The sequence below is a fragment of the Pinus tabuliformis genome, chromosome 8 (assembly GCF_031772625.1).
Source record: "Pinus tabuliformis cultivar Carrire ecotype Pingquan chromosome 8, CPIR1, whole genome shotgun sequence".
Taxonomy (NCBI): domain Eukaryota; kingdom Viridiplantae; phylum Streptophyta; class Pinopsida; order Pinales; family Pinaceae; genus Pinus; species Pinus tabuliformis.
The window spans coordinates 1,292,183,123-1,292,189,596 of record NC_142294.1 but is presented as its reverse complement, the minus strand read 5'-3'; the positions used below and the strand labels follow the sequence as shown (position 1 = coordinate 1,292,189,596).

At 43.7% G+C, this 6,474-nt stretch overlaps 1 long non-coding RNA gene across 1 annotated transcript; it reads right to left on the bottom strand.

The window, feature by feature from the left end:
* Positions 1–5,226: 5,226 nt before the first annotated feature.
* Positions 5,227–6,198, bottom strand: LOC149240184 (uncharacterized). Its single transcript, XR_016245504.1, has 2 exons — positions 5,766–6,198; positions 5,227–5,619 (listed from the first exon to the last, which is right to left on the bottom strand). It is a non-coding gene; the product is annotated as an uncharacterized LOC149240184 (long non-coding RNA).
* Positions 6,199–6,474: the final 276 nt, after the last annotated feature.

The following is a 6,474-nucleotide window of genomic DNA, read 5'->3' as shown; positions in this document are numbered from 1 at the left end:
CGAAGATTCGGCCAATAGAAATAGTTTTGCAGTACTGCCACTGTTTTCTCGACCCCGAAATGCCCAGCAGCCCGACTGTAGTGTGCTTCCCAAATCATCTTGGCACGCTCGCTTGAAGGAACACAAAGGTGACCGAGGTGGCATAATAGGGCATCCTGGAGGTGAAAATCTGCAACCTGCCGACCCTCCAAGAGTGTCTGGTATGTGTGGCCGAATTCTGGGTCGCTTTTGTAGAGAAGTGGCCAATCAGAAGTCTCGTGCCCGCAAGAGTTGAGCACGGTGGTTAGCGCCATGATCGGTGGTCGACTGAGGCAATCTGCAACATTATTGGTGCTGCCCTTTTTATACTTGATATTCAAGTGAAACTGTTGCAGGTATGTAGACCACTTCTGATGGCGATCATTCTGCAATTTCCCTTGGGTCTGTATGAATTGCAGAGGTCGGTGGTCTGTGTGGATGACCGTTTCCTTCCCCAAAATGTAATGCTTCCATTGTCGGCAGGCCTGTACAATGGAATACATCTCTTTATCATAAGTGGGGTACTTCCGGACTGTGTCTGAAAGTGTTTCACTGTGATATGCCACTGGATGTCCATGTTGAGTAAGGACTGCCCCAATAGCATAGTCAGAGGCATCTGTCTCGACCTCAAATGGTTGTTGTAAATCTGGTAACGCGAGCACTGGTGCCGTGCAGAGGCGATCCTTCAACTCCCTGAATGCCTTCTGTTGAGATTCAGACCAAAAGAATTTTGCTTTCGCCCCGCCCTTGGTGACTTGACTCAAGGGCCAAGAAATATGAGAAAATCCCAACACAAACCTGCGGTAGAAGTTGGCAAGACCTAGAAAGCTGCGGAGCTCTGTTAGAGTGGTTGGAGAGGGCCAATCCCGAATGACTTGGACCTTGGCTGGATCGACATGCACCCCCTGTTCATCAATGATGTATCCCAGATACTGAACCTCGGTCATGCCAAAAGTGCATTTCTCCAAATTGGCACATAGCTTGTGTTGCCGCAGTGTTTGGAGAACCTGTCGGATGTGGTGGAGGTGCTCTTCCCAACTCTGGCTGAAGATCAGAATGTCATCCAAGTATACTACTACAAAGGAGTTGGTGAATGGCCGCAAGATGTCATCCATTAGCCTCATAAAGGTTGCAGGAGCATTCGTCAATCCGAAAGGCATGACCAACCATTCGAAGAGGCCCTCCTTGGATTTGAAGGCAGTCTTCCACACATCTGAGGGTTCAATTGGTACCTGGTGATATCCTGACTTCAGATCGATCTTGCTGAAATATTTCGCCCCCTTTAGTTGGTCTAGGAGGTCATCAATCCGCGGGATCGGGTACCTATTACGGACAGTGATCTTGTTCAGCGCCCGATAGTCAATACAGAGTCTCCACGTCCCATCCTTCTTCTGTACCAACACTATCGGGCTCCCACAGGGCGAAGAACTCGGACGGATGTGACCTTTCTGTAGGAGCTCCTGAATCTGCCTCTTGATTTCATTGTTCTCCAGAACGGAGCGCCGATAAATTGGTCCATTGGGTAGCGGCGCACCTGGGGTCAGATCGATGGAGTGCTTGACTTGACAGTGCAGAGGAACCCCTGCCGGGGAGGTGAAGATGTCTTTGTACTCCTCCACAATCTTGTCCATTTGTAGCTGTCGTGCAGAGGGACCTCGTTTGGAGGCCGCGGCCACTGTCTTCTTCTTCCCTTGAGGGCGTATCATCAGGAAAACAAATTTCCTGGTTTTGGAAATGATCTTACTGCATTGTTTTGCAGTAATCAAAGAGATGGCGGCAGGTGGTGGTACCTCTGGTATCCTGAACAACTTATTTCCCAATGTAATAATAACAGCACGGGGCCTTGATTCATACACAGCATGTCGCTTCCACAAGTATGGTTGTCCTAGTAATACATCACAAACTTCAAGGGGAGCAATGTCACACAATACCTCATCCGTGAAGGGCTTGATGTTGTATGGAAGGCGACACTGCTGGCTCACGCGAAGATCTCGCCCTTGGTAAAGCCACCCAATGGTGTATGGTTGTGGATGTGCTGTGGTCGGTAAGCCCAACCGCTTCACGACCTCTGCCGAAATGAGGTTCTTTTGACTCCCGCTATCAACAATGAACTGTATCGGGGAGCCCTTGACCCACATCTGGGAGTGGAAGAGACGCTCCTCCTCCTCTGGATCTTCGGGTTCATTTTTCTGGATCTTTGCGGTAGCAACAGTGGCGCTGGGATCCGCATCAATGATCTGCTTCCCTTTTTCATACCCCTTATCGGGTTCTGACTCAGAGTCGGAACATGCATCTGATTCTGAAACCTTTAGCTCAGCCACCAGTGACTGTTTGGCCCGACACTCACTTGTGTTGTGAGTGGAGCTCTTATGGAACTCGCACCATTTTCCAGTGTCCTTTCTCGGCTTCGCGGCGTTGCTCTTTGCTTGCAGCTTCAGCTGGTTGTCTTGGGCTGTCCCGCCTTGGCTTTGTCCTTTGTTCTGTGGTTTAGGGGCACCTTTCCCCTGCTTTGGATTCGCAGATCCAAAGTCTCGCTTCTTTTGTTTAAACTTCTGCTCGACTTTGACGGCATACCGGTATGCTGCGCCGAGCGAGGGGATGTTTAGGAACTGTATTTCTTCCTGGATGTACTTGTGCAGGCAGCCACGGTATTTGAGTATCAAATGTTGCTCCGAATCCTTGATACCCAACTTTGTGCGAAGGGTATGGAAAAGATTGGTGAACTCCGGCACATCTTGGTCCCTTCCCTGCCGCAGCGTGGTCCACTTTATGTATTCATCCTCATAGCTTCCGACAGGGTAGTACTGCTCCTTGATGGCATCCCGGAACGAATCCCAGGTGGGTGCGGCTGAAAATAGTGAGCCAGTACTTTCATCCTTCTGCTCGCAGTAGGTTTCCCACCAGTCCTTGACGTGGGGGGCTGCTTTGAGAAGAGCAAAAACAATCTTTTCCCGACTCGAAAATTCATGAACAGAAAAATAACCCTCTAGCAGATTTAACCATTTATCTACGGCATCGGCGTCTATCTGACCCTCGAATATGGGGATTTCAAAATTAACTTGTACCTTAAAGGGTGTGGCGTTTCCAGAGGAGCTGCTGGAAGCCGATGCGCCGCTTCTGGGTAGCCGCTGAAGGATCTGCGCAAAGCTGTCCATCATCGCGTTCCGTTGTCGCTCGAGCGCTTCTTCGAGCAAGATTTTGATGGGATCTCCTGCCCCCTCGTCTTTCTTCTCGTCCGCCATGGGAGGCCGTCGGGATTTGCGAGGCTGGTCTTGCAAAGGTTCAACCAGTTCAAGCCCTAACTCCTTATATCCCGACCTTGTTGGGGACATGCAAAGAAAAACAGAGAAAAAGCAGACCGCTCTGATACCACTGATCCAGATTTAAACAGGAACGCAACAAATTACAGAGATAACCATATACACAAAGATGCAGCGGAAATAATACTTCATTTCATTAATGGAAAATACTGACATATGCTTACAAACAGAAATGGCAATAAACTAGCTAGGGCGATGGTAGCTTATCTCTGAGAAGAGATGTGATGGCTACATGCCTCTGAACTGTTCTGAACTGTATTACAATGAGGCTCGAAGGCCTATTTATTGTTGAGAAACAATGGAAAACCCTTCACATACCGAAACCTAACCCTAGAAGATGAAACGCCAAATTGTGGGCCCCGTTTGGGTAAATTGGTACATCAATTTCCCGGGGTCGTAACTTTGGCATACGATCTCCGTTTGACGCGTACGATAGCTCGTTAGAAAGATCTATCCGAGTACTACCACTTTGGGAGGCAACATAAGGCTCGGTCGCCCCAGAATTCCAAAAAAAACGTCGTTTAGGGCCTCAAAACGGCTCCGGAAGTTCAGGACCCGAAAAACTGCTAAAAATAGTAAACTGTGCTACAATTAAGGAAACTGAAAATGCTGAGAAAGACAATGGTGGGGGTCCAGGTGGACCTGGCAGGTGGCCACCAATATCCACCTGGATCACTTTAATTTCATGTAATCTATTATCTCCTAAATAGATGTGTGCACCATTATTAACTTCATGATAAGTATCAAACCAATCCCTTTCGCATGAAATGTGGTTTGATGCACCATAATCTATAAACCAAGCATTATCATCATCAGTTTCTGGTGACAAAGAAACATTGGACACAAACAATCTAAGATTTCTAAAGTCATGACTAATTGCTTCATCTCTATCAACATAATTTTCTGAATGTCTTCTTTGTTTAAATTGATCATACCTTCTTTTCATGCAATTCTTAGTAAAATGACGAGGTTTTCCATAGTAATAACACACATCATCTCTACTTGATTTGGCATTTGTCCATGGTAAAGGTGTACCTTGAAATGATTTTAACTGTGCCTTTTTGCCTTTATTTTTCTCCCACCATTTTCCTTTGAAGACTACTTCCCTTTAGCCATCAATGCTAAATCATAATTCAGATATTTATGTTTAAGACTTCTTCTCCACTCTTCTTCCCGCATAAGTACACCTGCCAACTCATCAAAAGTAGGAGCCTTCTCTCTAGATGAAATACCAGTGATAAACATTTGATACTCATCGAGCATTCTATTTAATGTCAGAGTAACCATGTATGTACTAGATATTGTTTCACTAATGTCACCTAATTTATCCTTTAGATCCTTAATTCTATAAATAAAATTACTGACACTTTCATTTTCTTCCATCTTAATTGAAAGAAGCTTACTTTTAAATACATTATTCGATTTGTAGTCTTTGTCTCATACAAACTTTTGAGAGTGTCCCATGTCTCTTTCGATGTTTTGCACTCTCTAATGTGTGGGATAATATTGTCCTTAACGGACATCCACAAAAGCACCTTCGCTTTGTTTTCTTGTCACTCCCAATCTTTAATTGTAGCATTTGTGGCTTAAGGGGACATTGGCTTGACTGCAGCTCCAGACACAATCGTCCATATGTTGTAGCCTTCCGTCAAAATCTACAACTTAAACTTCCGATTTTCATAGTTTTCAACATCTAACTTATTAGATTCACATAAATAAGATTTTGCCAATACATTAGCCATTGTATTAATTTTTCACACTTTCAATAACTAATTTCCTTACTCCTTAATCACAAATATAAACGTTTTTTTTTCATATATATATTTTAAATATATCGAAAAAAAAACGCTTTATATTGTTTTATTAAAAGACCTTTTTCAAAAATCTCTAAACAAAAATGGTCACCGTATTGTTTGAATAAAACTTTAATATGATATAAAAAGATCTTCACCCATGTGACTTTAACCTTTAAACTATGGAATTGAGGGTTTTTTTTAACCTTTTAAATTACTTCTCAAATGGACTTTGAAGAGATAACTTAAAAACAAAAAATACTCGCCTCACTGGCTTATTTTGGGCTACAACAACTCCATCTTGGAAATAAAAAATCTTCAGCTCGATTTCCTTGGCAGCAAATGGCTCAAGAATGAGTAGAATGCACAATCACAGTGGCTCCACCTGCAGCAAAAATTCTCACTAGAACCTGCACGACACATAGTCTTCTATGTACCAGTGTTGTCTCCCTGATCGTCCTCCGCACCAGCAGACTTCTCCACACAAACTGTAACTACTCTTCAAATTTCAAACTTGAGGCTTGGGTTAATAAGGATGAAACACCATTCAAGATTTAACCCTTGCAATATATGATCACTACTAAAAATCAACGGGAATCATTCACTATATATATGAAACTAACTGGAAATATACCTCCTCATTTTTTGTTTCAAAAGTTACGGTTTCGGCAGGGACATGAACTGCAACTACGAATTCATGGTTCTCGACCGCCTTGTCTAGCACTTTTGCATAGCTAGCATCTTAAATATTCCTTCAACGCAGACCTCAGAGCTCCTTCATGTCCTGTTCTCATACACAGGCTCTCACACTTGGAGCTGCAACAATTTCAACTTTCAACAATTTCTCACACTCGCTTCACACCCTCTCTACAACACATCAACCTTTATGAGACTTCTCTGCAACACAAGGTCTCTCAAACCTCACACAACGATCTCTCACTCATCTGATCGCTCACATAGCACCTCGAGCTCTTGAGACTTAACCTCGCTCTGATACCAAATCAAAAAACACAAGACGCCGAATTGAACACAAAACACACAGTTTGAATTTCACATTGCCAATGTATGATTTTATACATGTTGATGAAGATTCTCGATTCTAGTTATTTGGCTTCTTCAAGATGCTACCTAAAGTCTCTAGAAGACTCGAGACCATCTCCTGAACTCTGGAGATGGATAAGCATTTAATGAGTCAGGTAATTGGAATTAAATGTTTTCAACAAAGACGACAACTGAAGGCTGCCAAGAGTCGAGATCAATGACTTGTGATTGATTTATGAATAATTACAGTTATCCATATTATAACTGTAAAACATTCTGCAACTAATTCTTACTGCCAATCA